The 19,978-nt window shown below is 40.3% G+C and overlaps 1 protein-coding gene across 5 annotated transcripts in view; it reads left to right on the top strand.

Moving 5' to 3' along the window:
• Nucleotides 1-14,988: 14,988 nt before the first annotated feature.
• The window catches only part of PIP5K1B (phosphatidylinositol-4-phosphate 5-kinase type 1 beta), a 97,563-nt gene continuing 92,573 nt past the window's right edge, over nt 14,989-19,978 (top strand). For 3 of the 5 annotated variants that reach the window (XM_064404041.1, XM_064404037.1, XM_064404039.1), the window contains exons 1-3: nt 15,122-15,370; nt 19,194-19,328; nt 19,813-19,920. The gene's annotated coding sequence lies outside the window, so the exon portion shown is untranslated. The other 2 variants (XM_064404038.1, XM_064404040.1) reach the window with 2 other exon arrangements.

Here is a 19,978-nt window from a genome sequence, read left to right as displayed (position 1 = left end):
AGGAGCTGTGATGGGACTCTGCAGAAGACCAGGAGAAGCAGCAGCTCCTGGGAACACCTGTGCAGGGCCATGACACTTGCAGCCACGCATCTAATGGTCTCACTGTTCATGGAACTCTGTATTAGAAAAAACTACAGGATCACTGTCTTCATATCCCAGCTGATGGGATTATTATGGGGACCATGGCAGTAGTCCTGTTTTGACTGTAATTTGGAATTTTAAGAAGCACATTTAAACATTCAGATATTCACGTTACCACACAGAATTTAGCTCGATGGCCTCATAATAATTCCCTCTGCATTCAGGTAGCCAGACTATATGAGTATTATTTCAGAAATGTTTCCTCCAAACGGATGAATTCTTCAAAATTATTCAAAATTATGTCACTCTAGCACTCTACCATCACAAACTTTGCTGATTAGTTGTAGCTGATGACTGGGATAATAGTTTATCACTTTTCCAGGGTTATGCTATATTGAGAGTAAAAGTGAATTTTTCCTCTGCTCATTTCCCTGATGTGCTTACTTTCTGTGTTAGGAAAATGATGCTGTCCTCTCTGCCAAAGCTTTGCTCTTCCAGTAAGGCTGCTAGTCTCCTTTGTGATATTCATTTCCCTCCTTATTAATACTTTAAAATTGTGGGATTTATTGGAAAATGAAAGTTACCCAGTTCCTACTGTTCCTGAAACAAGATGTTTCAGGAACACTATCTACTCTATGCCAATTGCACTTGCTGAATATTTGAGAAATGTAACACGACACTGGCTACCTTCAGCTGAGAATGGGGAGGAAAGAAATATAAATTTTGAGTATCTCAAAAATTTGAGTATCTTTATTTTCATAAATATTTTCTGTTTTCCCAAAGCAGGTAGGTTTCTCTAGGTACTTCCCTGCTCCTATGCAAAGAAGGGTTTAAAGGCTACCTAAATGAAATCACAGAATCAACTAGGTTGTAAAAGGATCATCAGGTCCAACCTATGAAATATGTATTCTCTGTAGTCTTCATACATGCAGCTCAATGACACCACAAGAAGAAACGGAACAGAAAAAACCCACAAGTTACAGCCCAGAGTTATTATTTTGGATACCAAAATATTGTGTTTTATAAGATGTATCAATAAAATCATGATCATTTTAGCCTCTTTTCATCCCTTTCACATTCTTCTCCAAATTATGAACCTGAGGTTATATCTTTATCTCAATGCACAGCAGTGAAATTCCATTCCTATTAAAAACCCCTCTGTTTGAGATGAGTTCATTTTTTTTATACCAGTAAGCAGAAGGGAAAAGAAGATTTTGATATTCTGTCCTCTGATGTGAGATATAACCTCCTTTTACTTTACTGGGAGTGCCGTGGCTTTATCAAGCTGTAAAATCTGCCTGTTGCCTTTCTGAAGAATCAGTCTCAAAATCCATTGTTTTGCCTTGTATACATGTTCTCCCCTGGAGATTCTGTATGATAGTGTAATAGGACATTGTTTTATATATCTGAAAACAGCACTTAGAGTCACACATGCCCACCACTGTGAACACCTGCCACTTGATAACAGCCCATTGTTCATTTGGGACAAAACAAAAAAAAGAAAGACACAAAAGTATGGAAAAATATTTCTCACAACCTCCAAACTGTTTAGCAAAGAAATAGGTTTTTAGACTTTATTTGAACTTTGTCCAGGCGTTAAAGGGAGAGCAGCTCTTTGAGCTGGGGATTCTGGGAGATCTCTCTTGCTGTTAAAATGCAATTGGAATGAAACTCTCCTGTATGACGGAGGACGTAACATCAGTATCACTGCAATTCTGGCTAATTATATAATCATACTGTTCTTGCATGCAAACAAGTATTACATTGAATCAAAGTACAAGTTTACATGTACAAGATGAGTGAGTTCAACCTTTAATCAGATTATTGGCAGCAATTATTCAAGCCTTTCTTGTTTCTTTTCAATTTTCTTCATTATTTGCATCTCTAGCCACTGTTCTTGTCATATGTGAGGTGTAGGCATTCCAAATGAAAGGATTTCTTTTTCATTTGTCATGTTAATTTTAGTTTAATAGTATCTGCCAAGTAGTAGAGATATGAAAAGTGGGCTGAAATAGTCCCAGCTTCTCTGCAGTTGGTGAGTTATGGGATAGCCAATCACATTATGCTATAAACAGTAACAACAATACACTGCTTCTACATTTTCTTTTTCCATATCCTACCCTTCTTTCTCTTCCAGTCTCCCAGTCTTTTCTTCTATTTTCATTTTCACTTTTCCTACTGCTATTTTTTCTCTTATTTACCTAATCTCCCCAGTCAAATTCCCTTTTAGTTATACAGTTCTGTCTAATATTTATAGCCAGTACTGTAAAACGTGGGTTAATAAGGCAACAGGATAAAACTGAAACAAGACAGATGGCTACTTTCACTTTATTTTAAATAACTACTTACGAAAAGCTCTTCAACTTTCAAATTCCTTCCATAAGATGAAGAAGAAATAAAAAATTATGTATATACAGTTAAAAATATGCTTAAAGAAATTGCTTGTCAAAGGATTTGCTGTATGTTGAGTGCACTTTAGAGGTGGTCAGGGGGCCAAATCTCACGTATGACTTGCAGATAGGTTATGGGACCATATGACAGAGAACTGGGTTTCTTAAGGAATAAATGGGTGGTCTGAGCTCACTTTCTTAGACCCTTTAAAGGCATGAATGACTGTCTAAAGTTAGACACTTGATGAATAGAGGATGTAGCCCATCTTTCTTCCCAAAAGATTATTTAGACAATTTGTGCAGATGAGAACTCGGGCAAAAGTAAACTTGTTAGGAAGGAGATTTATGAGGGGATTTGAAAAAGAGCTTGTTTTACTGGTTGTGACACTGCATGTGACTTGTCTGCAAAAGTGATTTGTTCATTACCCTTTCCTTTAAGAAGGAACTGTGCATTTAGCTTGAAGAGAAACTGAAGTTCTGCAAGAACAGTTGCTGCAGCTGGTAAATTCTTAACATGTTCGCTGCTTGCTGTGTGTTCTTTATCACTCCTGCGCTGACAGAGCCAATATGGGGCTGTTTCTAACCTTTCTAATGATACTGTTTCTAACCTTTCTAACTGTACTTACATGATATTTCTACACTCTGAGTGCTCCTATAAAGGCTGTTCCCTAAAAGTGACTACTGATGTTGAATTATTTAGACAGAACAATTGCAAGTATTATTCTGCTCCTTCAGCTGTGCAGCCTAAGCCTTATTAGCTGTTGTTCAATTAAAAATAATTTTGCACAGACGAAAGACTATAGCACTGTTTGCATACATTCTTGGGTTTTTCTCAATGCTAAATCCATATGTGTCAACTGCTTCATGTTTGCATATATGGTCTTTCCTTATCCTGATTTTAAAAATAGTCTCTCCCCAACATACACACATCCTTTTCCAAGTGGAATTCTCTTGACCTCTTCCTTCTTAACACCAATGATCAGAAATCTTGGGAATGAGGTCACGGATTTAGCAATGGGAATTAATTTATTTCTGGCGCAGTAGCTCAAAAGCACAAATAACAACTTTTGATTACTATGTGAATAGGTGCTAGTTGTGCTTATTCTGATTCTTCCTATTGCGATGCTGAGTGACAACCTCCCAATCCTTTGTTCAGTTTAAATGATCAATTCCCTACTCAAAATAATTAAATCCTTCAGGATGATACCTCTGTGGCAGGTACACAGTACTCTGACTATTTAACATGTCATTTTTACCTGAATAAATACATAATTCTACTTCTGACTGTGTAAAGCCAGTTAGTTCTAGACATCAAATAGTAACAATTCAGGTTCATAATTTTTTTATGAAATTGTATCAAAGGGAAACTTGTTGAGGGATTAAACAACAATCTTGTAAGTTTAGATGGCAGTCTTATTTGTTGACTAATATCACTCACAGAAGAGAACTGGGGATGAAAGAAAATGAATGCATATATTATAGTAATCAGTGCCCTTATTTCTTCATTCAAAACTTTCAGCTGTGATGAACTGTAATAAGGACATGTGTTGGATTTTACATTTGAGTTTCTGGTTTGCCTTAAAGAGACGAAAAAAGCCCTTGGGAAAGATACTCAGCTACTATTAAAAAAAACAAACAAAACAAAACAAAACAAAACAAAACAAAACAAAACAAAAAAACCCACAAAACACCAAAAACCCAACAAAACAAAACACCAAAAAAACCCAAAACAAAACCAAAAAACCAACAACCACAACAAACTAGATAAATATTATAATAACTTACATTTGCTATATTTATATTATGGGTTTGCTATTTTCATAGAACTACATTTTCATTTTGGGTTTGATCCCACCAAAATAAATGAGGATTTTGCTATCTGTTTTAATAATAGAACGACCAAATCCCTAGTGGCCTGAAAAATCCACAAGGAGAAAAATAAACTTTTCAATCCCTCCAAATCTTTATTTTTTAAAGTTATTTCTGTCTTGCAGTAAGTGCTGTTGCACATAAGATTGCTCCAATCATAATCCCTTAGACATTTGCTGAAAGACTTGAAACACACTGATTTTGTTGAGCCAGACTCTCAATAAATTTCTCAGTATGCCAAATAGGAACTGTCACCAAAAGCATTCTACCCACCAAATTGCTGACTCAAATGTGTCACATCGCACTATGGATATGATGAAGTGATGTTTTTATTTAACATGGTGATGCAATTCAAACACAGTTTGAAGAAGGGGGTTTTACAAATCATTATAGTAATTTCACAATCATGGTGAAAGTATAATCACATAATGGATAAGGTTGGAAGGAAGCAGAAGGAGTCATCTGGTCTGACCTCCCTGCTCAAGCAGGGTCATCCCAGAGCACATAGCACAGGATTGCACTTGTATGTGCAGATGGTTCTTGAATATCCGCAGTGAGGGAGACTCCACAATATCTCTGTTCAATCTATTCCAGTGCTTGGTCATTGCACAGGCAAAAAGTTCTTCCTCATGTGCAGGTGGAGCTTCCTGTGTGTCAGTTTGTGCCCGTTGCTTTTTGTTCTATTGCTTGGCACCGCCGAGCAGAGCCTGGATCCATCCTCTGACACCCTCCCTTCAGATACTCACAGACACTGATGAGGGCCCCTCTCAGGCATCTCTGCTCGAGGCTGAGCAGGCCCAGCTCCCTCAGCCCTTCCTCCTGAGAGATGCTCCTGTCCCCCCATCATCTTTGTCACCCTGTGCTGGACCAGCCCCAGCAGGTCTGTGTCTCTCTGGTCCTGAGGAGCCCAGAACTGGACACAGCACTCCAGATGTGCCTCACCAGGGCTGAGTAGAGGAGCAGGATCACCTCCCCCCACCTGCTGGCACTGCTCTTCCCAATGCACCCCAGGACACCATTGGCCTTCTTGGCCACCAGGACACGCTGCTGGCTCATGGAGAGCTTGCTGTCCACCAATAACTAATAACTGATAAAGAGGTAAACAAAACAATCCAAAGCACTCAAGAAGTTGCTTACTTCAGCAATAACTTTTGATCCTAAATGATCTTAAAGAAAAAAGATTATGCCAACATTCTGATCCTGTGTGTTGTTTTAACCTTCAGTTTAGTGTTTAGAGTAAGACTTTATTAACTTCCTATGCTAATGGGCCAAAATTTAATTTACTAACACCATGGAATGACTAGACTTCATCAAATAAACTTCCTAAACATGTGGCAGGGGGTGGGATGGGTTGGTGTGTTTGGTTTTTTTTTGTTTGTTTGTTTTTGTTTTTGGTTTGGTGTGGTTTGGTTTGGTTTGGTTTGGTTTGGTTGGTTGGTTGGTTTGTTTGGGGTTTTTTTGGTTTGGTTTGTTTTTTTTTTTTTTTTTTTTTTTTTTTAGGGTGGTTTTTTTTTTTTTTGGTGGGGGGGAATACTAACACATTTAATATTTACTACCTAGGTACACAGTGGGAAAAATTTCATTATAACAAATACTGTTTATATAGCTTATTTTTGACCTTTCATTTAATAGGAATAAATATCAGCTTATTGACTGCCAAACATGAAACAATCATAGCAACATGGTACATTAAGAAACATAAATTAAAATGATAACTTGACATAATCTGAAAATATATCCTAAGAAACTGATGGTCTGAAATACACTGTAGCAAATTTGTAGACAACAAATAAGACTACATTCCTGTTGCCTTTGGCACTACAGAACTGAGGAAGATGTGTCATCTCATCTCTGACAAAACCAAACGAACCAGACCTAGTATTTAAACAGCTAGCAATTTAAGAGGAAATAAATTTGGAATTTCAGTTTATGGAAACTGACCTGAAAAAAGTGAACTAACTTACAACTTCAGAAACCCGCCTCGCCCCGCAACTCCACATTCTGCTTTTTGTCACCTGGCAAATATCTTTCAGCTAACACACTAGTAATCACTTACAAATCATAAACTTTACTGAGTTTAAAGTAATCCGTTTTCCTATGGATTTCACCTGGAACAGCTAGATATGCACTTTATTAATTAGAACAACACAATAGGGTGTTCTAATTAATCTGTTGTTACGTACGTTAACTGCTACTGCTCTAGCTACTGTTAATTAGAAGGTTAAGCAGCTCAAAAGTTCTCTGCATATCTGGGGACATCATCAACAATGCTGAAGAATCTAACCTAAGGTAAAGTACATCCCAAAAGTTTAAATGATCAGTTTGGATTCGTTGTCCTGTTTGCACGAACACCAAATCAGAAGAAGACGATGATCTATAACCCAAACAAACAATTGTGACAACTTTTTATACACACACACAAACACAAACACAAACACACACACACACACACACACATATAAATATATATGATACTACAAATTCAGCAATTCTATGTATGGAAAGCTGTGCAATGTTGAGCTTTAGGTTATGATGTTACACTGCAGGGTCTCCTTGCATCTGGGAAAAACAGGCATGCTGTATCATTGCTACTTGACTTCACAGCTGTCCAGGCAAGGAAGTTCTCCTTTTGCATGAATTAAGATTTTACACTGTGTCAGGCATTTAGCAGCAGAAGTTTTGAGATAAATTTTGTAAGTGTTTTCCTAAGTGGAAGCTGAGAAACCCTTTTCAACAGATAAAGTAAGAAGCATTTCTGCTTCTGGTTATTTTTATCACTTTAAGAGAGAAAGTGAAATACTGACAGGAACTGTTTCCAAGTACAAAGTTCAAAGAAGGGAGTCACCATGAAAAAGCCCTTGGATATTTCCCATTTAGTCATTGTTACTGCTCCACCCACATAGCCAACATGGTTTATGAAGTTTAAGTGAAATAAATAAACTTGCACATCCTTAACTTAACAGGAAATTGAATATTTCATAGAAGAAAAGTGAAGCAGGTTGACCAGAGAGGTTGTAGAGTCTCTCACAGTGGAGGTAATCTGGACACAACCCAATGCCTTGTGCTCTGGGATGCCCCTGCTTGAGCAGGGAGGTGGGATCAGGTGCCGCCCTGTGATCTCTACCAACCTGACCCATTCTGTGACTCTGTGAAAAGGCAAAATGTACATGAATCCATAAAGCTTAACTTTGAGAGACTATATTTCTACAAGCCAAAACAAAATCTGAAATACCTGGTCGCTGTTTATGGTTAAAAACAGCACTCAAGGGAAAACTTTGGAGAATATAGGAATCAACTGAAAAAATAATGAACATTAAGGATAGAAAAATAATCAAAACATAAATAATTGCAAAACCTGAAATACTGATGGTAAGTATGAAAAAAAAACCAGTGGTACAAGGTTGTCAAAGTTTTATGTAGATATTTTGAAGTATTTCTACTGATAATTAATTCTTCAATACTCTGTATGTGGGAGTGGTAGTGCAGTTTAGTTTTTAAAGACTTTTCTTCTGTTTGAAATGATTACAAAGATTAATCCATTTTTTATTTCATAAAAGCAGTTACAGCCTAAGAGAGAAAGAGTCTACAGGCACATATGATGAAAAGCCCTATATTCTCGCAGACTCACTAGCCACAGGTAATATATTCAAGACTTTGGTGATTTATCCAAATAAGTGATACAGCTATGAGATCTGTACTTACATATAATCTAGAATTCAAGTGTCCTTGTCCCCATGTTTGTGCACTATAGGAATCTGACTTCGCCCCAATGAAAAGGTACTTTTGGAACTAGTCATGTACAGAAGCTTTTTTATGAATTCAGGCTTTAGCAAAGTGGTAGCAGCTCAGGGGCAAAGTTTGGATTGGTCTTGATTATGCAGTATAATTATAGTCAATAACACCAGCTTTTTATCATATGACACTCATATTACTCCTAAATGATAATAAATATTGTGGATGTATTCCTTCAGTCCCATGCCTGGGATTAGTGCTTATTTCTGTGAGAAGTCCACAGCAACTTAGTGGGGCTGTGCAACCATTTAGGTGACTTGAAGTCACCATATGTTAGTATGAAGAAGAAAATGGCCCTTTCTTTGCTAACAAACTCAGTTTCAGTTAGTCACTTTACTAGAAAAGAGTTTCCGCAGTAAAAAAACCTTGCTGTGAGGCATGCATGGATACCTTAATTCTCATTTAGCTGAGACTCTTCATGTACTTACAGGATACAGAAATGTGAAAATTGAGCAAAAAGACATTACCTACTACAACCAAGCAAGTAAAAATGCTCTGTTATTTTAGTTCTTTCTAGCTGAAGAAAGTCTAATACCTTGAACAAACCTATTGGCAAAAGAAACAGGGTTTCTGCTCTTTACTTTTTAGTCCTGGTACTAACTGACAAAGACTCACACTTTGAACATATTTCTGAAATAAGTACAATAGAACTTGCACGTAATTGCAAAAACAATTTCATGTTTTGAAATAGTAACATAATTTACTGGTATCTGAGCTTCTGAATACTTATAGAAACGGAATTTTCTTCCTCTCTGTGAGGAAGCAATATATGTGAGCATGGTTTTACCTACGTGTGCAGCTCAAGAGCAGGATTTTATCAGTTAAATGGTGCCAACACCCACTGAAAGTGCACTGCATGTCATGATTAAGTTCTCTGACATGAATTCTGAGTACATTTTTTTCTAAAGATTAGATACTCTTTATCTAACATGAAACATGAAAAACATGAAACAACACTGAGAGACTAAACCCAAATGATTGACTATCAGAGGGGGCAGAATCCCAGGAATGGAAGAAAGCATCTCTCTACATAGAAGACATTGCACTGGTGTTTGATTTCTCTGAAAGAAAGTCTTGCTCTGCTGGATAGTAAACTGGGAGTTTTATATTTAATTTTCAGAGAAATTGGAAGCAGGCACTCAGACCACCATACCTCAATTCAGTGTCTTTAAGAGAAAACACAGCTTTGAGAAGGAGAAAGCCACAAAAACCAGACAAAGTCTGCAGGGTGCATGCTACAGGCCAATACCTGGTTGGTTTGTGTCATAATACATTTAGTAGAATTTAAAGATGCAAACATATATTCTAAATTCCATTTTCCAGATTACTTCAGATATTAAGCAGAATTCTTATACTGCAAATAATGCAACTTATTGTGAATTAATGACTGTATAATTAGTGAACATGTAAAATCTTTAAAAATGCAAAAACTTTAAATCTGATTTTTTTTTAAGGTAAGCTCAAATCATCCTTCTATCTAAAATGATACTTCTATGGTCATTACACTGTTATTTTAAAGAGCATGAAACTAGAAGACTAGTCAATAAAACATTCAGACAACATTTACCCTAATATTTTACTTATTTATTCCCCTTCTCTGAACCAGTTTGCATCTATATATGCTAAGCAATGAAACTAGAAGAAAATGGTTTAGAATGTATCTGTTACTCTTATTCTATGGGAATATCTAGTGATTAGATCACTTTGGGTGCATGCCCTGCGCTGGGAAACAGAACCAATGTCATCTAGTTTTTGACACCTAGGAGACCTCAACACTGCTCAGCTTTCAAGCGAACATGTGGCAAAACACAACTAATTAACTGCCAGAACTTTGTATACTCTCTGTTTGGCAGTGCTGGAATTTTAACTTATATAGATGCTTCTCTCCTTTTCACCTTCAGAAAGTTCTTACAACCTCTTTTGTCTTACACACAACTTCCTTTGTGGACCTGTCTTAGATTATGTAATATTCTTCAGCAAAACAGGAAATAATGACAACACTTAGACTAGAAATCCTGTCTGCAAGTGGTCAGCATGCTCTGCAACCTCACAGTTACAAGAAGAATTGAAAAAACAGCTTACTGCAGAACTGTTCATAAAGTTCATTAAGCACAAATGCAGGGATATGCAGGTGGCTAAAAGGATGGAGTCATGGGTGGGGAATACAGAAGTACTGAATCTAGTTGTAATGTTAGTTGTACCAAAAGGTGAAGAAAGTGATTCAGGGAGGAAATGGTTTCCCATCTTTCAGAAAAGCACGCCTGTTCTGTTTAGAATAATAATGACAACACTACAAGCATGATAGTTTTGTTAACAAAAGAGATCAGGATGATAGATTTGTCAACTTGTAGACAATAGTTGTCTAAATTATTGTGGCTCATGTGAGTAGCTGTATGAAGAGCTCTGATTTCTACAGCAAAACTGAGTGCCTAGTTCTGCTCAGTTATCTACATTGCTTGTGGAGTAAAAAAAAAGCAAATTAAAAAGAAAACTGGGGGAGGGTAGGATGGCACAAGCAGTAAGTTCTTAGATAACAGAGATTCATTATCACCTGAAAGCAGTCATCAGAAGTCTCAGTAATATCTATCAAATAAGGTGTGTTGTCTTAAAAGCGTTAAGGACCCTTTCAAAAGGCTTTGTGTCCTGCTTTGTTTTCAGCAAACAAAAAAATACAGGCTTAGTGTTGACATTCTGATATGACATAACTCACCTCTCCATGATAGTACGTAATAATATAAATCCCTAATTACTAGACAGAAAGGAGAAAATGTCCCTGGGTACTCACACAAATATAAGAAACTAATAAATTTTAATCCCCTCTAAAATGTATCCTTAATAAGTGTGCTCAATATTATTTTAATATATACCCTTTTATTATATTCATAAGCTGATCAAATCAGCAGCAGTGGAAAACTATGTGGTGCTGGTTTTTAATATAATCTTGCTTGCTTGTGGTGAGAGAGAAAGATAGTAAAGAAAATTGCATATTTTAGTTAAGGGAATAAATAGAAGTCTTTGTAGTTCTTTACATTTATAGGGGAAAAAAAAGCTCACCAAATTGACACATCACAGAACTGTATGTCTTGAAACAGCATGCTAAGTTTTACTTCCTGCATAAGTCATATTCTGGAGAGAGACTTTTGAAGCAAAAGGTTTCATTACCCACTGCTACTCAGAAGACTCTAAGCAGCAGCTCTTACTGCATTTTCAGATTTCTAGAAATTGTTTCTGAATTTTAATTTTTTTTTAAGGCTGAAGAAAGTAGCTCTTCCTAAAGTGTAAAGGAACTTTACAACGTTCCTTCCAACATTGGTCCATGCTTACTGGATATGTAAAACAAAAGGAATGTAAAAATGAAATTACTAATGTGGGCCTAAAATATTATCTGTCTGTATGCTGGACTCTGAACGTCTGCAGTTAGTAGCTCACATCATGGATTGCAAGACAAAAAATTACTTGGATTATCTGGTGGAGACTACTAGAACTCTAGTATCCTGCAGTGACTGAGCACTCCGTACTGCTATCCTTACGCAAAGTTTTGACAAAGTTTAAGTGCAAGAAAAATACCAAATATTCTGCACTGGCAAAATGATCCAGCTGCAACTACCAATGGTTTCATCAAAATTCATCCAGTGGAGCTCTGCACCTCTGGCTCTTCTGGCAGCATAAACTTCTTTTGGCTTAGGCATGACATAAAATTAGACTTTTCCCCACACCATCAAGAATGTAAGTTGTGCAGGTAAAGTAAAAAACTCATCAGCATAATGCTAATTCCTATAAACTGTCTGAAAGAGTCTCAACCAGAAAAACGTGTTCCTACCAGATCATCACTCTGCCACGGTGTTTTTGATCTGAAACTATGAGTCTTAAAACTGACTTCAGTATATTGTTAATACATGTTTTCAGCCACACACATATAATAGTAAATAATAGTGGTTTTCCCATCTCAGATATTTTGTTAATAAATACATTGCTACAGAATATAATATATGTCCTCTATATAAACATCATCATCAATCCCATTGAACAGTGATTATACAAAGAAGAAAAATGTGTTTGACTACCCTTAAAGATCTAGATTTTCTGCAGTTACCTTGCTAGCTTGTATGCTATAAGCAGCATAACATGGAATTCAGTATGGAATTTTGTCTGGAGAAGGGATAATGTTCTTTACAGTAGTTAGATTTGTGCTGAAGACAAGTATTGATAACAAGGATGTTTTTGTTACCGTGGAGTAGTATTTAGACAGTAACAAGGCCTTTATTGCTCCTCAAGGGACCCCACCAATAAGGTACGCAAGAAGCTGGGAGAGGACACAGTCGGAAACACTGACCCAAGGGATTCAATATACCATGGTGTCACGCTTGGCCTATAAAGCTGGGGGAAGAAGGGAGAAGGACCTAGGATATTGAGTTTGGTGGTTTTTGTCTTCCCAAGTCAATGTTACGCCTGACTGAGCCCTGTTTTTCTGGGATGGTTCAACACTTGTCTGCCTATGGGAAATGAGTGCATTTCTTGTCTTGCTTTGCTTGCATGCGTGGCTCTTTATTTACCTATGAAACTGTACTTATCTCACCTCATGAGTGTTCTTACTGGGGTACTTACTGGGGTGAACATTTCCGGTTCTGTCCCCCCTTCCACTTCAAGGGACAGTGAGTGAGTGGCACTTGGCTGCCAGGTGGACATAAACCATGGCAATCTACTAAAATGATAATTGTAGAAAATTAGATTGTAATAAGCAATCTAGTACAACAACTAGTGGCAACTCCTGTCCCATCTGTCTAGTTTTCTAATACACCTGCATGTAGATGGTGGACCCCAAAGCATTATTAAGAGACCCAGGGAGTGTGAGGAGAAAAACATAGTAAATGAGATTAATAACTTGTCATTTACTGAGAGTTTACTTATATCATATAGCACTGTTAGAGAGTATATACAGGAGTGGAAAAAACCCATTCAGGTACTTGCTTGGTTCAGCACAAAGAAGAAAGAAGAAACTTTCTCTTGTTTTAGGATGCTTTCTTGAAAGTAGAGTAGTCAGGGGTTCTGCCCACTCTTGGAACAGGGCCTGGGACACAGTATAGCCTCTTTGTCATATATAAGCAGTGTCAACACTATCTGCAGTTCTTAAAACTTCCTTTGCAAGAGCTCTGTAAGACAGTTTAGTCCTACCCATTGAGGTGCAATATAACATGAAGCAGTTAACTTTAAAAATCTGAAAGGAAATTTTGAGAAGACCTGATAGTATTAGATTATTCTCATCTTCCATTTTTCTAGCTTGAAAACACTCATATAACCAGAAACTAGTTAAAGCTGCAGATTCTGAATACATTAAACAAAATGCCATCCACTCTAAAGATTCAGAACTGAGCCAGATGGCACATCTGACTGCAGTGTATATGAGCCACTGTACTCCTACTGCTGTGAAAAGCAGAAACTGAAGCATCAGAGGATGAAGCTAGTTTACCAGGAATCTCTCTTATGGCTCTGACCTAGGGCAGCCACTGTCTCTAAGTGGTGTGACTATTGCACATAGGTTTGAGTAAACATGTGACAAAGTTGTTTTATAAATATCATGGAAGATAAAAACCACAGTGAAGTAAGGACCTTGAACAAAATGGAAGAAAAATGGAAGCAGAACGTTGAAATGCTATGTTATTTCTCCTCTTTAACACATACGGGCACACAATAGTTCCTTCTGCACTTGGAATTCAATGTGCATGAGTCAGCCTGTCCGATATCAGCAATTACAGCTATAAATGCAGTGCTATTATGCACTCATGTTGTGTAGCTTGGGAGTAGTCTATTCTACCAGGAACAAAAAGGTCTTGAGTAGCTTAGGGTTCTTAACCATTCTCAAGCAGCAAGCAGGCAGTCAACAGTGCAGCCTTGCTTCACACAGCAGGAATTCAGCTCCAGCACTCTGCTCCCTGAGAAGAGCCCAAGGTACTGTAGGAGTGACATTCTCTTGCATGCAGCAGTGTTGCAAAGTCCCAGTAACCTCCCATTTTCATCAGCAGGAAATCTTTGCACATTTTTTCTCACAGCTTCCTTTCCACAGTCATTCATTTACACTGATTTATAGCCTTCCTCACTGTCCTCCTCCTCAATTCTTCCCCCTCAATCTTTTCCTGAAAAACTTAACCATGGAAAGTACATGTTGGGGGAATTAACAACCTGGATTTTTTGCCTTCTCAGGCAATAGCAATGAGCTTGGCAATTGGCAATGGCAATGATGGCAATGACCAGGTGGATGACGCCAGTGGTCCTGCTCAGGATGCATGTCTGCTGGTGACTGGCCCAGAAAGCAGTTTTATGTCAGAAACAGAATTTGGAGCTCATATGTGACAAATGAGGAGAAACAAAATGAGAGGCAAGGAAGGTGATCTGGTCCTCTGATCCTGACCTCTGGCCCAGGCCGAAAGGCTCAGCTCTGAACAGGGGTTGAGAACATGGGCTAAGACAGGAGAAAACTGGAGCAGTTCAACCTGCAGGATAGAAGGATGCATGGAGATCTCACAGCAACCTCCCAGTACCTGAAGGGGGCCTGCAGGGAAGCCCGAGATGAACTCTTGCTCATGAAGAGAGAGACAAGACGAAGCCTAATGGGTACAAATTGAAAGAGAGGAAATTTACTTAGGCAGAAATTTCTTAGTGTAAGCAGTGGAGCCAGAGCCCCCTGTCACAGACGGGCCAACAGGTGCCGCCACTTTTGGTGCAGCACCGCGGCCTCGCACGCCTCAGGGCGCACCAGCCCGGCACGGCCCCGCGCCTCCTGCGGGCCTGGGACCCCCGCGCCGCAAAGCAGCTCCCAGAGCGCCCTCACCCGCAGGGCGACGTGAAGCGGCCGGGGGCGGGCAGGGCTGGCCGGACGCCCACCGAGCGGTCGCGCCGCCTCGCCCCTGGGACGGGCGGGAGAGAGGAGCCGCTGGCGGGAGGAGCCGTCCCGCGGCACCGCCTCCCGCCGTCATCTGCCGCTGGAGGTGAGGGAGCGCGGCAGTGCCGGCCGGGAGCGCCGGGGGCGGCAGGTCGGTCCCCCTCGCCGGCCTCGGGGTGCTCGGTGGGGCGCCGGCGGCGAGGGGCCGCCCGCAGGAGCGGTCCCGGTCCCGGTCCTGCCGCGGGCAGCGCGGGGCTTGCCCTGCCCTGCCCTGCCTTGCCCTGCCTTGCCTTGCCTTGCCACTGCCTGCTGCGGACGGGCGGGTGCGGTGTGCCCGGGGACTGCGGCGCGGGCTCTCCGGGTCAGTCTGATTGTGTTTTTATTGCTGTTCAGCTCGGCCTCAGGGAGAAGGGCTGGGGGAAGGCGGGCGGCGCAGAGCGGAGGCCGGCGGGGCCCCCGAGCCCGGCTGGGGCAAGTGCTGAGGCGCTCGGGGCGGCGGGTCCCTGTCCCCGCTGCGAGCCCCGCCGGCACCCGAGGCCTGAGGGGGAAAGCGGGTCTCGTTCCTGTGCTCAGTCTGTGTGTCTGTGTGCCGGTCTGTCTGCCTGCGTTTAAGGAGGGGGGAGATTTTTCTGTGAACTTCCACGGACTTTTAAGTCTCTTAATTGTGGGGTTGCAGCGCTTTAAGGAAAGAGAGCACCCAGAAGCATGTGGGGGAACGGGAGGTAGATTCCTGCATGCCTGAGGTGTTGGCCATTTCGGGATTGAACTCTGCTGCAGCTGAGCGGGCTTTTCCAGGTGCACGCAGCCCCTTCCCGTGGAGGTCCGGCTGGCCGCTGCAGGGAGAGCTGGCTGGATTGAGACTTTTCTGCCCAAGAGGCTGATTTTGCTAAGTAGAGAAAAGTCCTTAAATAGTAAACTTACCTGTTAGTACCATAAAATGACTTCTGTAAAGTAGCAATCTCTCCAATACCTTTCTTAGGTGATCAGAGGTTTTTGGGTTATCCTCTGCCTCCCTCTTTTCTCTTTAATGCTGCCTCTTAAAAGCTAAGCTATGGTACATACTGTTGTTTTAGGAAAACTTGGTGTTGGTGTTGTTATCTCTCCCTAAGGAAATGTAAATAGACTTGCTTCATGTTGCTTCTGAAAGGATATTGCTTAAGGTGAAGAAACTGAGGGTTTGTTCCTTTTATTTTGTTAGTCATGTATTTATGTAGTTGATTTGACACAAACATTTGGATAATGTAAGGTGTAGAGGGCTTATATAAATCTTAAAACCGCAGAAATTCTTCTTAAAATGAACCTAAGCAGCACTGGCAGTTCTGAAATTTATGAATGTGTATTTGTAGCACCCACCGGACTTTTTTGTGTAGCAATGTAAATTTATAGGATGTTTATCTCATGGTTTATTAGAGTGGAGATGCTTATAATGAAGTTCATTAAATTGTGTCTCAAAATTCTTCCATCTTCAAAGTGGAGAATACATGTTCTGATGAATGCCTAATGTAGTTGTTACTCTGACTCTTCCAAAACCTATAATAATACCTAATTTGTCATCCCTTTCTCCACCCAGGAGGGGATTTCCCAGGAAATATTTTTTCCTATCCATAGTCTGTTGGGTTTTTTGCTTATAGCCATTTCAAAACTGATTCAGAAAAACCAAAATTGAACACAATTACTCAAATCTCTTTTGCTCTTAAAGATCAGTGTCTAATAATTAATTTATTGGGAGAAAATAAAACGGGACTGTAAATACGTTCCTTTAATTATTTTTATTTTACTGTATTACATTATTTCCTTGATTCTTCCCTTCCTGCAATTAGATAAAACAGAGATTTGAAAATAATTCTAGGCCTGAAATTGATCCTTAAGCCATTAAAAGCAGCAGGAGGTTTCTTTCTCCATATTCATTGGGTGCTAGTTAAAGAGTGTCTTTGGTTATACATTTGGATTTTCTTGATATTGGATGAATTGAAACATGTGCCTAAGAATAAGCATTTGCTCACATGTTTTACTGTAATAGGGTGTGTTTGTGGAATGGTGTTGATTTCTCTGTTTCTTGTCTAGCCTGTAGGGAGCTAAAGTTTTTTTTTTTTTCTTTTGACACCAATAGAATGGGCTAGAAAGTATAAAAACTACTTTCTTTGTGATCATGTAATGTTCTCCATGTGCTGTTGAAAATGTGCATACCCATTCTTCCAGTCCTGAATGTACTGTACCTAATCAGTGTGTTTATATTCTGTGTAACCAAGGCACATTAGGTGTGTTGGCATTCTTGGCTACTTTAGAGTAGAAACTGGCAACAACCTCTCCTTGGGCAGCTGGTTACAAGGCACTGCCTCCCCCTCTCCCCTCAGCTCACATTTGGTTTTAAGGGTAGATAAGGGCTGGCACAGATTCCATGCCCTTTTCAGCACCCTGCACAATACAATGCTGTGCTAGCAATTGCTGAGAGCCTCCCTAAAGGTTTGTCTTACACAGCGACTGAAGAATGTATACTTGTTGGTGATGCAGTGTGATTGCTTTGGTTATGTGATTACCTCCTATGAGGTGGTAACCTGCTAAGTGGATGAGGGAAAGGCTGTGGATGTAGGCTACCTGGACTTTATTGAAGCCTTTGGTACTGTCTCCCATGGCATTCTCCTGGAGAAGCTGGCAACCATGGCTTTTCCAGCTGCCCTGTCTGCTGGTTAAAACTACTGGCTTGATGTCCAGCCTCAGACAGTGGTGGTAAATGGAATTACACCCAGCTGGTGGCTGGTCACAAGAGATGTTTCCCAGCCTTCAGCCAATCTTAAAGATTTTTATTGGTGATCTTGATGAGAGGATTGAGTATACGCTCAGTAAGTTTGCAGGCAACACCAAGTGGGGCGGGGGTGTTGATCTGCTTGAGGGTCGGAAGGTACTGCAGAGGGATCTAGACAGGCTGGGTTGGTGGGCAGGGCAGGGGTATGAGGTTCAACATGCCATACCAGGTCTTGCACTTGGGTCACAACAGCTCCACCAAGTGCTACAGGCTGGTTGTAGAGTGGCTGGAAAGGGGCCCAAGGAAAAGGGCCTGGAGGTGGTGGTCAACAGCAGCTGAACATGAGCCAGTGTGTGTCTGGGTGGCCAAGGAGGCCCCTGGCATGCTGGCCTGTATCAGCAATAGTGTGGCCACAGGAGCAGGGCAGGGCTTGTCCCCCTGTACTCAGCACTGCTGAGGCCACACCTCAGATCCTGTGCTCAGTTCTGGGCCCCGCACTGCAGGACAGACATTGAGGGGCTGGAGGGTGTCCACTGAAGGGCAGCAAGGCTGGTGAAGGGTCTGGAGCACAGGTCCTATGAGGAGTGGCTGAGGGAGCTGGGGTTGTTCAGCCTGGAGAAAAGGAGGATCAAGGGAATGCAATGGAGGCTGAAAGGAGAGTGTAGCTAAGGTGAGGGGGGGGTGTCATTCTATTCTCCCGGGTAACAATTGGGCAAGAGGAAAAGGCCTTAAGCTGCACTAAGGAAAGTTTATATAAGGTATTAGGAAATTTTTTTTCACTGGAAGGATGGTCAGATGTTGGATAAGTGTGCCCGGGGGAGTAGTTGAGGCATCATGCTTGGACACGTTCAAAAGATGGGTAGATATGGATCAGTGGTGGACCTGGCACAGTCAGGCTAACAGCTGGACTCGGTGACCCTAAGGGTCTTTTCCAACCTAAATGATTCTATGATTCTACTGCTTGTAATTAAGTGACACCATATTTGAAATTTATATATTGTAGGAGGTAAAAAGCAAACTTCAATGATCAGGCAAAATAAAATGTGTATTTAGGAGCATATTGATGGGCAGCTGGGTATGTGTTTTATTGATTAAACCCCCATGTTGGATAATAGCAAGCTCTACACAAGTAAACTGCAATGGAATGCTTTTTCAAGTTAAGTCTTTGCTGGCATAGCAAGTAGGAATTGGGATCATGGTCTCCATGTCTTCTCTGCTGAACATCCTGCCATTCAGTGCTAGGTACAGTTTGGACTGTTCCTTCTTTAAGTGTAATTTGTAGTTGAATCAGTTTTGTACTGTCACTACTTGTTATAGGCTCACACCACTGATACTCTGAATTTTATTTTCTCTAAATAGATCAAATGTGTAATTTGTCACTGCAGATTCCTGTTGTGGCTAAGTGGTAACATGTGTTGTCTTATTCTTCACGTTTTTACAGTCCCGGAAGACCTTTTCTCCTCGTATGTAAGCAAGAAACTTGAAGTCCTGCTTCAGTGAGCTGGAAATTCAGTTTTTTTATGTTCCTTCTTCATTCTCCAGTTGTGACCGGAAAACCATATCAACCTGTTGCAAGGTATAATTTACTATTTTATTGTTATATCCTCCTTGCAGTAAAGCTGGTCTGTTTGTCTTCAGTGAAGTAGGAGGAAATTGCAAGTGTTGCAAGTGCATTGTTTATCTTCACTGCTGTCTAGATGTGCTTGTGTTTTGTATTTTGAAATATGAAATTTTTAAGTAAGTTTTTTGATTATGATGCAGCTGTGACACAGTGAAGAAACTTGTGAGCTTACTCTAAGTTACTTGGAAAACTTTTTGTGATGCTGTGCATTTGCATAGCCATAGGGTACTTCTGTCTAGTAAAGCAGGTGCTGGATGATGGCCATTTTATTAACTGTGCTCATTTTTGTTGCTAGTTCTTTTACCTCAAGATTCATGTATTTTGTGATTGCATGCCACCTGGCCTGCCTCCTGTTTGGTACCCTCTGTTTTTTTTTTATGTGATCCTTCTTACTTCTTACTTATAGAGAGCAATGTACCTTTTAAAATGTCTCTTTAAGATCAGAGAACACATATATTACACACCCTGGAGCTGAGGCACAGAAGCTGAAAGATTCATTCAGTGCTGTATAAAGAAATGTGTGACTGCAAACCAAGACCCAGTGTTGGTAAGAAGATTTTTATTCTCTTCTATAGGAGACCAGTTCACTGTGAATTATAAAACTC

This window comes from Passer domesticus, chromosome Z, assembly GCF_036417665.1.
Source record: "Passer domesticus isolate bPasDom1 chromosome Z, bPasDom1.hap1, whole genome shotgun sequence".
In the NCBI taxonomy this organism is placed as follows: Eukaryota; Metazoa; Chordata; class Aves; order Passeriformes; family Passeridae; genus Passer; species Passer domesticus.
The sequence above is the reverse complement of the archived record's forward strand: the minus strand, read 5'-3'. Positions and strand labels throughout refer to the sequence as shown.